Here is a 15,093-nt window from a genome sequence, read left to right on the forward strand (position 1 = left end):
GATTGATATTTTTCCTTACTCAAAAATAAAAAATAAAAAAAAAAAGAATGAGTAAAATGTGAAATGAGTGCTATAATGTTCTTGCTGCCTCTCACTGACAGTACAGTAGGCCCGAGACAAATGGAAAGGCAAACTGATTCACGCCTGTGCCTGTGTCACACTCGGCCTGTTCGAAGTCAGTTAATATCATTCACAGTTCAAAATACCAATTAATCTGTATGCTGCCTCAAACGGAAAGCAAAAAAAATAAAAAATGTTTAAAATGCCACGTACATAAAGCACGTTTTCTTCTTCAAGATCTGCGCTCACCAGCGTTGTATTTTTCCAACTGAAACTCATATATGATATGGCAGCAAATGTACCGGTTTGTAAAACAGATAACTGAAAACAATTCAATATACATAAATTCAGACTGCGTTCTGGTTTCTTACTTTTTTATCGGTCGTTTACTACAGTTTTACTATTCTTTTTTTTGATGTATTCGCATCCGTTCGTGTTGCTTGGTGTCCCTTTAAGCGGACAGCGGGCTACCGGCTCCATTGGAACGTTGGTCTCGCGCTGTGGCAGCTGACGTCATCAAACTTTCCCAGTTAGAGCGGCGCGGGGCGAGGGAGAATGTGAGAGGATTAGAGAGGGTTGAGCACGCGGTTGCGCGCGCGCGGAGGGCGACCAGGCGGCAGACTGCGAAGTGCACGTCTTTGCGGGTAAGTGAACTGGTTAAAGTGTTTTCGGAGCGACAAACTGGAATTATTGTGCCGCTCTTTCTTAACGACATTTTGTGGGGGAAGAATAAAGTTCGATGTTGTGTGTTTGTGCCAAACAAGACATTGATCCACAGGACGACAGACAGACAGACAGAGAATCCAGCTCCGAGTCCGAGTAGCTTCAAAAAAATGTTTGTAAACAGTTGTCTTTAATTTAGTTTTGAGTTATAAATAATGCCATTTTTAATCGGTTCCACCCCCGAAATGGCGCGGAATTAATTTAAAAGTTGACAGGATTCAGACTATTTCCACTTTGTTCTGAATCCCTACTTGCTGAACTTTGCAGGGATTGAAGCAGCGCTCACGGATGTGCGCGCGAGGCGGAGTTGTCGCACCGTCGCGTGCCCCATCTCGCGCCGCCGTCTCTCTGTCCCCTCGCTGTGGGCTGCGTGTAAAAGTGTCACATTTGACTCGTTTTTTCGTCATGAACAGAATAAAAGATGCCTTTGTCTTCGTGCGAGCTACGCTGTGGGGACTGTTTATTTAGTAGTAGTCGACCCGCGTGTTTTTTTGCATAATACACATACATACATGATAAATAAAATTAAAAAAAAAAAAAAATCACGATTTGCTGATTTCTTTGAGTCTAGAAGCAATGTCTGGGGCTTTAACCACAGAAATAAAATTTTCTCTGAGATGGGGCTAATTAAATTATGCAGCTTCTGCTGTCTGCAGGTGGCACCACCAGGCAGTGCTAATATAATATCCTAATACAAGTGCTGCTGTAATTGTCAATATAATATTGGCGGCCCACAGACATGGAGCATGAAGTCCATACTTGTCAGCATGGTGCCCTTGGATTAGTAATGGCCTGCCACTTCCAGTGAGCAGCACCCCCCACTTGGCTGTCAACAGGTATGCTCATGTTCACAGGTCACTGTCTGAACTGATTTTGCATCATTTCGGTCCTCCTTTTTCCTGCTCCATCTTCTTCGGTAAAATAACAGCTGCCTTGGTCTCTAGTTTTACGGCTTTGGTGCCACCCGGTCATGATTTTTGCCAATCTTTTGTTCTCACGGAACACCGTAGCCTCTGGGGTTAATTATGCTTTTGCATCCTCGGTGCCCTGGTCTGTCCTCTGCACACTCTTTTTTTTTTTTTTTTTTTTTTCTTCCCCCCCACTGCCATTTCAGAGGCTGGATCTCTTGACCGTTCTTTTAAGCAGTGTTGGCCCAATATGGAGAACTCATTTCTGGACTGAGTAACCTGTGTTTGGCATGCCCTTGCCCTTCTTGCTTCCATCAGGAGCTTAATGTTGTTCTGTTGCCAGTTGAATTATTATCTATGCCCTCTTTCCTCTCTCTGTTCTGCCTCCGCTGTCTTTGCTCACGATTGCAGTTGTGCAGGCTCAACGGTACGGTTTTAAAGCCAAAGGATACAGGTGGAGGACAGAACATTCTGGAGGCACTCCATCTTTGCGGTTGCCAAGAGTCAGGATCGACTTGTGGACACTTATCTAATACAATCCAGCTATATGTTCAGAAAAAAATACAGTTTTGTCTTAAGGCATCTATGTGAGTAAGGTAAAATTTTCTACTGGGTTTCCCACAGGTAGAAAATTTGAGGACAGGTTGTAACATTCGGCAGATGACAAAATGGCACAGCATTGCCTCACGCAATGAGGTGGGACACTGCAGGTTGAGAAAGTGAATTTGTGGTTTGCAGTGGTGGGAGGAAGAAGAATAATCACCAAATCATTATTAAAAGAGTAAAGTTGTTTGTGCCTCCTAAACAAATGAATGTATGCATGTAAATGCACACACACATTTTCAGAACCGCTTGTCCCATACGGGGTCACGGGGAACCGGAGCCTAACCCGGCAACTCAGGGCATAAGGGGACACACCCAGGACGGGACGCCAGTCCACCACAAGGCACCCCAAGCGGGACTCGAACCGCAGACCCACGGGAGAGCAGGACTGCGGTCCAACCCACTGCGCCACTGCGCCCCCTTGCATGTAAATGCTCTGTATGAATTTCGTGCACCAATAATAAAGATAATGAAATAGTACTGAAAGTGAAGAACTAAAAATTGTTCATATGGACAGATGCTACAGGACTGTTTTCATGCCTCGTCTAATGTTTTTCTGTATGGAAATGTGTGCTGTTCGCTTTACCAGGTACATTGAAAGATTGCAGTGAGGAGGTAGTGGTCCATCACAGGATTATTGCAGCATTTTTCATTCAGAATTTTTGACAGGTTGTTCCATTTTTGAGCAGAATGCTGTGCCACTACTGAGGGATTTTCTAAGCCATCTATGGGTCAGGGCTAGTGTTTTGTATTAAGGACATTTATCTGTCTGAGTGAAAATACTTAAATGGTCATCACTGCTATTAAAAAGGTCAAATCTCACTAACTTCAGTATTTCTGAGCATCTCCATGTAATGTAGGAATGCAGCAGAACGCAGGTCTTTCCCAGTAGACCTTATCAGTGCTCTGATCTTTTGCTGCTCATTTTCGGTTTCGGTTTGCAGCAAAACCGACCTTAATATTTGACAACACAAAGTCACTTCGTTGCTTGCTTCAGTGTTGGACTCAACAACATAAAATTATCGATTGTATGTTTCCAGGATGTACACCTAATAACTGAATATTCTGACTTTTTTTCCCCTTGAAAGTATATTACTATTACAACTGTTATTACATGAAATATAAGGTTTTATATAAGTATTTAATAGAATTCCTTGGCAACTGTTATGACAGAGAATGTGGTAACAAATTACTTTGAGTACCATGCACTTATTTAGTAGTATGTAATTTTTACAACACAAGAATCTTGTTTTTATGAGATAATACAATAGACCTATGCTGCTTTATGATCAATAAAAGCTCTTGATCACTGTTTTTTCATTTGGATGAACTTTTGCAGTTGCACAGTACATATAGACACATCAGGCTCTGCTTTATTTTTGGCTTCAGCCAGAGCTGTGGCTTAGCTGTACTTTAGCGAAGTATACAGTATAATAATTAGTAGGTCTATGAGTACACTACAAAGGGTTCTCTAATTTCTTAAAGAACCCAACAAATGTCATAACTCATTTTTCAACTATGTTTAATTATATTCAAACTATGTCTATGTAAGTCGGTGAATTGTAGAAAGGAAAAAAAAAAACCATAAACACTGAACATGATCCTACTTTTCTATAATTTTCTGATCTGAAAGTCATTGTTTTGATACCTTTTTTTTTTATTTTGAAACGTATAGCTTATTGTATCAACAATGCTGGGAACTACTCTTGGGAATATACTATCACAAAGACATAACTTATTGAAATAATACTGTCAAACTAAATGATATATTCTCATTCAATTTAAATATGTTATCTCATTATTAATAACTACATAGTATTTAGCAAAAACATATTTCTATAAACATTTTATTAAAAACAACAGGACTAGGGGTTACAGAAGTAGGTTGTTCGTAGTTCTGAGCATATACTTGTAGCAGATACTGAAGGAATCTGGTTGTTAATTTAAAGGCTAAGGATTTTTCTCAGATTAGCAACCTCACATATTGTAAATATCTTTATAGCCCTTATCTTGCCTTTAATTGATGCTTGGTATAATTTTGATTTTTGACCTTTTGTGAGAATAGAGATATAGTTGTGTTAGCATGCAGTTTTTTTGTTTTTTGCATTGTTCTGGCCAGAGACCACTAGGTCTGTAGGTAGAGTAATGTGTGTTAGCAAACTGCTGGTATCACAAATTGAAACTGTGGCTGATATTCATATTTTTGTATCTACAGAACCTAGTCAGTTCTTAAATGCACTTTTTTTTACTCTGAGTTGTACATGACTTTGCAGAAAAAGCATGTGCAAAATGCATTACTCTAAATGTGTCGAGCAACTAGAGACAACATCCTCTGTGTTTTAGGTGATAAAAAACCAAAATGTGATAATTTCAAGCTTTGATACATACCAGGGCTTGATCTGCCTGCAATATGAGTGTCATGAACTATCTACCAGTAACTTCCAGCTTTATTTAAGCAGTGGCAGAGACCTAAAATCAATGTGCTCTTGTACTTCCCCTGCTGTTGGAGGAGGGAGGAAGAAAGCAGTGTGCCTAGGAAGTGTTTTTAGGCGGATGTCATTTCTGAAGAAAGAAATGCATGTCAGGGAGTAGCATTACCCAGGCAAGGAGCATTGGCTGTATCATATGAGTTTCAAGTTGTACTTTTGGTTGTACACTTGTCTTTTTGATCAGGTTATGTTTTGATCATACTTTTAAAACATCCTCAAAAACATAAACCACTAGTGTTTCAAACCAAGGCTTTCCTCCAATGTTCAGTCCATCTTTCGAGCATAGCATTATGGATGTGGTAAAACTCAGGCATTCTGGGACAGAATTTTGAATTTAGTTCTTTAATTTTTTTTAAAGCTGTTTTCAAACCCCTCTGTACCTGAAACACACACCAAACATTCAGTGTTTCAGTACATGTTGTACTTTTAAGAGGCAGTGGTACAATTACGGTATGAAGCACAAGTACCCCACCTCAAGTGTACTGAAGCAGCATTATCCTGAGCAAAAAGCCACATCTATAACAACTTGTCTGATGAGCGCCTTCATCAAAGATACAGGGTATAATTCTTCCTGTAATGCTTATTGCTGTTAAGTGTTGCTTTCAGCTTTTTGTATACTTCAGGTCATCATTTTGGTCCATCACAGTACCAGAATCATCAGGTTTTTCGATACCATGCCACTTTACTATTTTGTGCTTTTAGTTCACTGTGTTGTTTTTCACTTTGAAAACGAAAGGTGTTCTCGCCCGCTTCTTATATAAGTGTGCTAACATAAGTTGATCAACTTTCACAGCCGATGATGGGATATGGTTGGAGATAAGTGTTACGCTTTCTTCCTACCTTTTTCTACATTTTCTCCACATTTCTATCATAGCTGATGGCTGCCGAAAGATTTATTGGTATGTTCTTGCAACAGTATCTCTGTGGGTTCTTGTGGACATTTTCTTGGCATCCGTGTGTTTGTTTTGCTAAGTGGTGCTGATTTTTGCCTGTTTGGTCCACTTGGTATGCAAGCAACCTTGATATCTTTTCGGAAGGAAGGGAAGTTGGACATGGCCGTTAGGAGAATATTTGCGTTAGTCTTTCTGACAAAATATTTTGCAGAAAATACAAAAGACTCTTCTTTAGGCATATTTAAAGTTGTACTTTCATTGCTGCTATATTTTTCAAGGGAAATATATAATATTTATTTATTTATTTATTTATTTTTTGGCCCAGAAATGTATGCAGGTTTTGTATTTGAGAATGTAAGCTGTTCTTTGTCCTTGAACATAATGAAGTGCTAGTTCGGTGTTTGTTGAGGAAGATTTCATCATGTTGGTCCCTGGACAGTCTGTGACTGGCATATAAAAGGGATTGAAAATGAAATAAATCTGAGTATGCACAGGTTTTGGCAAATTAAGAGTATTATACTGCTGTCAAGCCGTTAAAAATTCTTCTGAATAGCAGGCACTTGTAACCCACATCCCCTTTGGTAAACACTGAGTGTACGGAATGCGAAATTACATTAACTTGTCACTTTTATAGTTTTAATTTAAATGTGCCTTGAAAGGGATGGTAGAAGGTAATGGTAAAAGTGACTGACTTTTTTTTTTTTTTTTAAAGGAAAATGGCACAGTGGTAAGCCAACACAATAGCATATGAATATTGTTATTTAGAGGTTAGGAGTTTATGGTCTAATTCTTTCAATTATGATAAACATTCATGGTATACTTATTCAATACTGTATATGCCAAATTCTGGATGAAGTATCAATGACATTATCACCCAGTCCTCTCTATGTCTCAAATATCAAGTCTGATTTCTTTTTTCTTTTTTTTTCTTTTTTTTATGAGGGTTGGTTTCAATTTTTTAAACTTGTTTCATGTGGCCAATACATGGGACCAGAATGGAAATGGAAACATGACTTTTCAGCTGAAAGAGAGATCTAAATTAACGGTGTATGCATTACTTCTGTTCCTTAAGCTGTGATTGCAGATTTGGTACTAGTCTTGTTCTGTTACAAATTGTTCTGTGCTTTTGCTTTTCTTTTTGCTTTTTATTCTTGAAATAAAACTTTGAACTAGGACCTTATGGTAGTAATAATATGACATCACTGATTTGCAGTGGGTTCTGGTGTGATCATGTTTCTTCAGAAATGTCATATATAGTATGAGTCCAAGCTCACATAAGAGTCGCTGGAAAGAATACCCAATGGATATACCTTCATTCAAAGTAACTGGTGTTTAAATGTTGAGATTGATTATGTTCTTAGGGAAACATGACCAGAGAGAATGGCAAATAAGCATTTCTAAAAACTGAGTTTGTGTTTTATAGTTTTTGTTTTCTCAAGAGGAACCTCCACAGACAGATACCATATTACTTATTTGAGCAATTACATCTTTTACACATACGGGAATTGGTAAAACCAAAATGCATAGAACAGAAGCAGTCAATGAAGAATGCTTTTTGATCTTTTGTAATGTGTATGGGAATTGTCATGTTGTGTGTTGGAGGAATGCAAATTAATGGAAGCTGGCACTTTTACAATGAAGTTTTAATTCAGTCCCTGCTTTCTTTAATGACACTTTAACTTTGGACATGGAACATGCCTGCACATTCCATAAAAACACTTTATAATTTACGGTATTTATTTTGGCAGGTGAGTCTTGCATCGCTTTGTGCCTCCCGTTTGTCTCTACAGACCATCATAGCTTTTGTCAAGCACAGCCATCTGCCATAGTGACTGATATTATTATCACTGTCACCAGGTCCTCTATTCTCTTCATTGTCACTTTGATCCTCAGCACTGCATTTCCAGCTCAACTTAGAACTTATAAATAACTTCCTGTCACAAGTCATTTGTTTGGAAAATGTTTTTTTTTTTTTTTTTTCCTTCCCTATTTAAGGTCATGTGTTCTTTACTGTTCACTGTCGTGTACAAGTTCTTCACAATAACATGTGTTCTCCTGAATTTAATAATGCTTTCATGCATTTAATCGAATGACTTTAAATCTGCTATACTGAAATAAAACTGAGCTCCCCATACTGAAGTTAATTTCTTCATCCCATAGATTTATGGTGTCTTGTTATAGTATATTTTTAAGAATTTTCTGAAACGGTCTTCTAGGTTGTAATTTTTGAAGTCCAATGTCTCTTGGAAGCCTGAATGCTGTTCTGTGTTTCCCTGACTTCTCTTGTGAATTTCGTGAAAATATGTGTCACTTACTCTACTCCTGCATCGATCACTTAGCTGGTAAAGCTGCAAGGTTTTTTGAGATGAACAGGATCCATGACATTTTCTCTTCCATCATGGATGAGCTTTCATGCCTTAATTTACAGGGTCACAAAAACGAAGCTATAATTCTGCTTTAATGCACTAATGTATTACGACAAGAAAGAATTATGTAAGACAATAGTTGTTCTGACAGCAAAGAAACCGAAAAAATTGAAGATGAGGTTGCGCTATGGGTTTGTCACTCTCAAATCCATTGTTTTTTGCAAAAGAATTGTATTCTGTAGGACCAGTCGATGTCTTAGTGTTGAATTCCTGGTCGTTACTCATGATACTGCAGACTCTGCCTCTGCTCTGGGCCCAGCTTCCACTCGGGGATCAGCAACTTCACTGGCTGAGTCACCGGGGAGCCCCTGCGGCTGGTGTTTTTAATTTTTTTTTTTCTTTTTTTTTTAAATTCTAAGTGAAACATTTGATCATGCAAGATTGGGATGTTCTCTGTTCTTGGAGACCAAAGACTAGTAAGGAATACTAACTAAGAATGCGGCATTTTTTTCCCCAGCTCTCACTCCACTCTTATTGCTGACCTGCGATGTTGAGTGGGGTGTCCTCCCTAGGGCAAGGGCTGTAAATGAAAAATGGACTTTTAATCAGACGGACCAAAAATAAGTTTTTCACTTTCCCTCCTTTTCCCCCCCGGCTCTCTCCTCCTAGGGGCTCTAAGCCCCTGCTCTGGCAAATGGTGCCAAGAATTCTGCTGTCAAATTCAAAAACTCTAATCTGCTTTGGCTTTTACTGTGACCAAAGGGGCTTCCTTTTCAAAACAAGTGCTCCACCTTATAATCGCTCCGGAAATACTGCCCTTGACCGCAGAACTCCTGTGGGACAGCAGTCAGACAAGAAATCTCCAAGCAGCGCCAACCCAGGCTCTATTTTAGGATGAAAGAAAAGGTGTAGTGTGACTCAATTGCTAAAAGCTCAAATATTTTATCACTGAAGTGGAGTGAAGAGTGGGAAAAGTTGAATAAAAAGTTGCCAAGCAACCGAAAGTATAAAATCAGTTGCCTAGTGAAGATTTACCTTTTTGTCTTCTGCTCTTAGTTCCCTGCGAGGGCAACCAGGAAAGAATTCTGATGAAAGCTGGCACAGAGCACATGTTCTGACTTCGAAACACAAGGATATAGACCTCACGGAAGAGAAGTGTCATCATTCACAGTGCAACAGTTTTACGGTGACTGCATTTGTGATTTTTGGAGATCATGACATTTTGCTGGAATTACTGTAATTGCATTCGGTGGCTTGTTAGAACAGCATCGAAATCAAAATATTCTGTAGTCCACCCCATTGCACCCACAAAAAAGCTGTTTGTGTTAGAAAGAAGCATCAGTTATGTACACTGTAACATAATGAAACTGTTTTGCTGTGTCATAGCATTATAGATTTCTTGAAACGTGAAAATGATAGAACACTTGCAGAATGAATTCAGTCAGAGTTGATGGGAGTGTCTTGTTGAATCAAGTCTGTTTACAGTGGGCTGAAAATTAGGATTTTTAAAATGAGTGAATAAAACAGAACAAAATCCTGACTAAGCAAGCTGAAAGCTGTTTACCAGGCCAGTTTGATGTTGAGACATACTAAATTTCTGCCCAGAAACCATAAATGTGATATGTGCATTAGTACCAGCAGCCCACTCTGAAAATCTGGTCCTGTTGTTTTGTGTTAATTGATTTCGCAGATTGTTTGTTTTCTCCAAAAGGGCATACAGGGTATTCAAAAATGCATTATATGATGTGCAATGAGATTGACACAGAGGCATAGTTTGTCTGGTACCGCAGTTTTCCCCGGCACACGTTATTGAAGTAGCTGCCCATAGAAATGTTTTTCAGACCCTTTTGGAATGTTGGAAAGGATTCTACCTGTCAGAACAAGAGAAGAGGCTCACTTCTCCCCATGGGAGCACAGAACTGAGAACCTGTACGCTTTTCACCTTGGACTGCTCCTGAATGGGATCACCAAGCAACTAGAGGCGGGACTCTTGCCATGGTCAATGGAGTGATCAGCTCCTATAATTATCAGGATGATTTTTGAACTTGATGGAAGCTGCCCTAGAAAGGCATTACAACAGTGTTTTGGATCAGGAGCACATTCTTGATGGCAGAGGTCGGGCGACCAGAGTTACCCAAAAATCTTTTTGTGGAGGAAGTTAGAAGAATTATAAGTAACCTTGCCAGACACTGAAATTTCCATAGAATCATCCATCTCTGAGTCTGGGTGAACACCCCCCCTTTTTTTTAAATTTTTTTTTTTTAAAAAACTGTCATGCTCATGACTTTCATCTTGACTCATCATCTTATTTATGCTGAGAATACTGAACATTTTTTACATCTCTTATGGGAACTTATCACTGTATTGTCATATCTCTCACAGGAGCTGTACATTACTTGCAAGCTCCTCGGAAAGAGTCAACATTTGGTGTATTTAAACCTGGATGCAGGGATTCTGGGAAGCCAGTCAAACAACAATAATGTCGCTTTTTCAAGTATGATTCATATTTGCCATTCATATAACTGCTGAACGTATCAAGGCAAATGCTGCTCTTATTGAGTTTAATTTTTTTTTCCCCACAGGTGACCTTTGAGTCACTGTGCACAGTGTGATGGAGATTGAGGGAAATGATTTTAATTCATGGTCATACCTAGCCAATTCCTACCATTGACATTTCCCTGAAACTGTGGCGCTGCTGACCGAATAGGTTGTATGGTTTCTCTAACTAATGTGGGGATGGAGCATGGATCAGATTGAACATTAGGGAAAGTGATCTGCTTCTTATACAATAATGTGTACCACCCTGCTTCATTTGAATTTTAAGGGATAATTAATCATATCTGTAGCAGGCCACAGTGGACAATGGCCTTTTAGATGCTGTTGAAGAAAAAACATGTCATCTATTGAGGAAAACAGTAAATCTTATGATTTTCAGTTCCAGAATCTTTTTTTTTTTTTTAAATAAATCGTGAGAATTCAGGAATGCTTATTTGTTTTGTCACACTCTTCTAATGCAGAACCCAGTAGCTGTCAGTTTCTTTTACTATATATTAAGCATGGCTTTGTGCTTTCTTTCTGTGACACTATAATCAAAATAACTGATACTATAATAGCATACAGTTTGATTACTTTCCGATTTGTTTTAAGTATGAATCCTGATGTAAATGATATCAGCTCTTGTGAATGTCAACATTTTTCACTGGCACTAAAAGTTAGTACGTTTTATCTTCAGCTGTAAATAGTCTCAGAATCATCAAACAGTCCTGCAAATCACCATTTTATGGACACTGTGGAGTCAGATTATTTATTCTTTAAAGGTCAATTTAAAATTGCTATTGCCCTCATGGCATGTGTTTAGGCACTCTTTGTTTCCCCAAGGTGGGTCTCCGTAGGATTTAAAATAAAATTGATGGTTGTACTGTTACAGCTTTACAAACAAATGTCACGTATAACAGGCTCATTGAAATAATAATAGTACGTATAATATTTATCGTAATTAGGAAAATACAATTGAAAAATAATAGTGAAAATTATGAATGCAAACAGAGGTTCACTGTATCTGCCTTTCCCAAATATTATGCACGTTCCATTGACCACAACATAAATACACTAGTTCCTCATCTTACGAGCACAATTGGCACGTCATGCCTGTGCATAATAAAGCATAGTATCCAGATGATGACAAATGATGCACATGTTGTTTCAAATTAATAAATAATAACACAATAAAAAACCCAGCTGTGGACTGGCATCTCGTTCATGGAGTTCCCTGCCTTATGCCCTGTGTTTCCAGCATAGGCTCTGGAATACAGTCTCAATGTCTTGGAGGAATGGTAGATGAAAATGTAATAAATCAGTTTTTTTTAAATTTTTTTTTCCTCTCTTAATTTTCAGTTGCAATAACAGCAACACTGAGATACAGACACAAACAAAGGCAACAACAAAGAGTAATACTGGAAACAACTGCAAGTATAAATCATTGGTCGCAAATTGTTTCTCAGAAGTGATCAACAGCTATTGTCCAAGTCCGATGTCTGAAAGAGTATGTACCTAGGAATTGTCATTGACATCGATTTATAATTTTATCAGACACAATAAAATTAATCACTAAGGTACTTTACGTATACAGAGAAATATGAGTGTAGACTATACCTGCGAAATACTAAGTTATTAATTTCTTTATTCTAAAAATTTGGCTTTTTTTTTTTTTTCCCTGAACCTAACCTGTGAATACATGCAGAGTCAATTATAGAGATTATGTTGATTGCGATCTAGTGGTTGGATTTACAAATAGAGTTATGAACAGACTTTGGTCCAAATTATATTTGTAAGATGAGGACCCAGTACATGTATTTTTTTCTTATACAACAAACAGTGGTAAATTGACCTCCTCACAACAGGAATTGGCCTAGGGTTCAGGTTCACCCATAGTGTGTGAGTGACAGAGAGAGTGTGTTCCACTGATGCATGGATGAGTGACCCAGTATAAGTAGTGTATCTAGCAGTGTAAGTCACTGTGGTGAATAAGGTGTGTGGGCTCATAACACTACATAGAGTTCATTGGAAGTCCCTTTGGGGAAAAGCGCCTGCTAAATAAATAAATGTAAATGCCTTATCTGCTGTTCCTGGTACTTGAATCAGGTCTCATCTAAAACTGCTGGCCGCATGATGCTTGGTAGAAAAAAAGCTACTTGAAATGTAGGTATTAGTTCACTGCTGGGGGCTTTAATGATGGTTTCAGTGCAGTTCTTTATTGATTTTCATAATAAAAGCAAATGACATTTTGGACAAAAATATTGCAAGTGGGTCATTTTCATTTCATTACTTCCATGTTTAATTTCATTTTTTTTAAGTTAGGTTAATTAAGGGGATATAAATGAATCGTACTCTTGTCAGCTCTTGCCGAGATCTTAAGATTTATCACACACTGCAACCTTATTACCTTCACTTCTTCTTGCCTTTCACACAAGGCAAATGTATCATCGCCCTTCCCTCAAGCTTATAGCATGATCCCTTTCTTATTGAGATCTTGATTTATTACTAAATTTCTGCAGGTAACATCTGTCACATTGGGGAAATTGTGGACTGCCCAATCCTCCTTTTCCAGTGGTTGCAAAGGCCTGTCTCACCTTAGCTGTCAATAGGACATCTGTGGGCAATATGTTCTGCCATGACTGCTGGCAAAGATGTTCACTCTTTGGCCAATCCGTGCCAAGTCGTTTCCTGGCAGAGTTTATGAAACTTCACATTAAAGCTCATTTATGTGTCCCATTTGTATTGGCAGTAAGGGGCAGCCACCTTGTATCCTGGTGGTCCTTAAATGACAAACAGTATAATATGTCATAGATGTTATGACATTAACAGAATTTAAACAGATCATGTAAATGACATTTCACTACTCCACTACTGCATTCCCCTGTGGCATGTGAAGGACAGATGTAACATGATGCTGCCGGGTTTGTAAGGCTGAACGCAAAACGGTGAATAGGTGTTACATCCCAGACTGCAACACAGTTATGGAAACTGACCACCACCAATTCTTCAGGATGCAGAAGGGTCCGCTTTATGCTTTATTGACCATCGGCATCTCATAAGCCATCTTTCCAGGGGTGAGGCACACGAGTACAACAAACAGAAATGAACCATAACCCTTTGTGACGCTATCTTTCCTATTAAAATACACACACACACACAAATCACAAGTCTGACTTGACTCCTAACTACAGAAAAACAAGAGAAAAACAGGTACAAAAGAAAAAGGCATTCACTCCTTTCCAGAATTTCATTGTTTATACTTACTTACAATGAACAGTTTATATATATTTTGCACAAAATACACAGTTAAGGCTTTTACCACTATTTATAACGCCGTTACACTTCCTATGCACGTACATCCAGGTTATCATGGGCAGGTGAGCCACAGCACATTGATGGCAAGAGCACAGATCTTCCTGGTATAACCAGTCACTCTGGTCCCCTGGCCATGTGGCTTTTTCAGCCTTCTTCCATTTCTGCTTGCCAGTAACAGTTGGATGTTGATTAGTTCTCCAGCTCCACCTGCGAATAGAGAAATGCCCACAAACATGATGGGTCCAAAGGCCTGTAATAATAGGACGTGAATAACACTACATATCTGTTTATATTTTTAGTCATTTTCCTCATGTCAGTGAGAGATGACAGATAGAATAAACCGGTGTCTCTTCTACGGAGTTCAATGCCACATGTCCAGTGCTTCTAGGACAGCGGAACACAGATCTGTTAACAACATTGGGTGGGCTGTTGATGAAAATAGAATAAGTCTTATTTTTAATTTGTCACAGCTTTGTCTGATCTTTTCAATAGAAGGTCACCTGTGAAGAAATTTGAGGGGATCAGGCTTTGTTATTTAGCTTTTATTAATTGTGTCGTAGCGGGCAGGCTTACAAATGAACACGTAATTGTGTTTGTAGGTTGAGGTGGAAGTATGCGTGTATTTGCCGATTATTTTGAGAGGAAATGCTTCTGATTATAACAGTGGGAGTGATGACAACTTTTTTCATGCCTTTGTGTTTTGCAATATTTACTATCAGTGTTTTTTCCCCCAATAATTTGCTACACAGAGATGGGAATGTATATATTTGAGATTACTGTTCAAATACAGCGCATTTCCGTTGGATTTTGATGATTGACTGCTGTAGCAAATATCACAGTAACATTTTTAAGTTACTTTTAAACCCACATGTGCTTGGTATCGTTTATACAGGTGCTCCCCGACTTACGATGGGGTTACGTTCCACGAAACCCATCGTAAGTTGAAAATGCACTTAATACACGTAACCTACCGAACATCATAGCCTAACATATGTACAGTGGCCATTACAGGCTTGTTGCCTTCATGATGGGCAGTTATCTTGAGTTACTTCTCAAGAGTAATTGCCTTCCTCTTCTTCTTCCCACCAGTAGCAGGAGACGCAGATGGGCGTTTCTGCGACATTATGGATGCCCAAAACACAACGTAGATACAAGGGGGTATCTGTATAGCAACCGCCTGATAGACCAGGAGATGTGGATT

At 38.7% G+C, this 15,093-nt stretch overlaps 1 protein-coding gene across 2 annotated transcripts in view; it reads left to right on the forward strand.

Moving 5' to 3' along the window:
* Positions 1 to 605: 605 nt before the first annotated feature.
* LOC108924251 (PTB domain-containing engulfment adapter protein 1) overlaps positions 606 to 15,093 on the forward strand; it is a 65,792-nt gene continuing 51,304 nt past the window's right edge. For both annotated transcript variants that reach the window (XM_018735502.1, XM_018735496.1), the window contains exon 1: positions 606 to 704. The gene's annotated coding sequence lies outside the window, so the exon portion shown is untranslated. The remainder of the gene's footprint in view (positions 705 to 15,093) is intronic.

The sequence above is a fragment of the Scleropages formosus genome, chromosome 21, assembly GCF_900964775.1.
Source record: "Scleropages formosus chromosome 21, fSclFor1.1, whole genome shotgun sequence".
Taxonomy (NCBI): Eukaryota; Metazoa; Chordata; class Actinopteri; order Osteoglossiformes; family Osteoglossidae; genus Scleropages; species Scleropages formosus.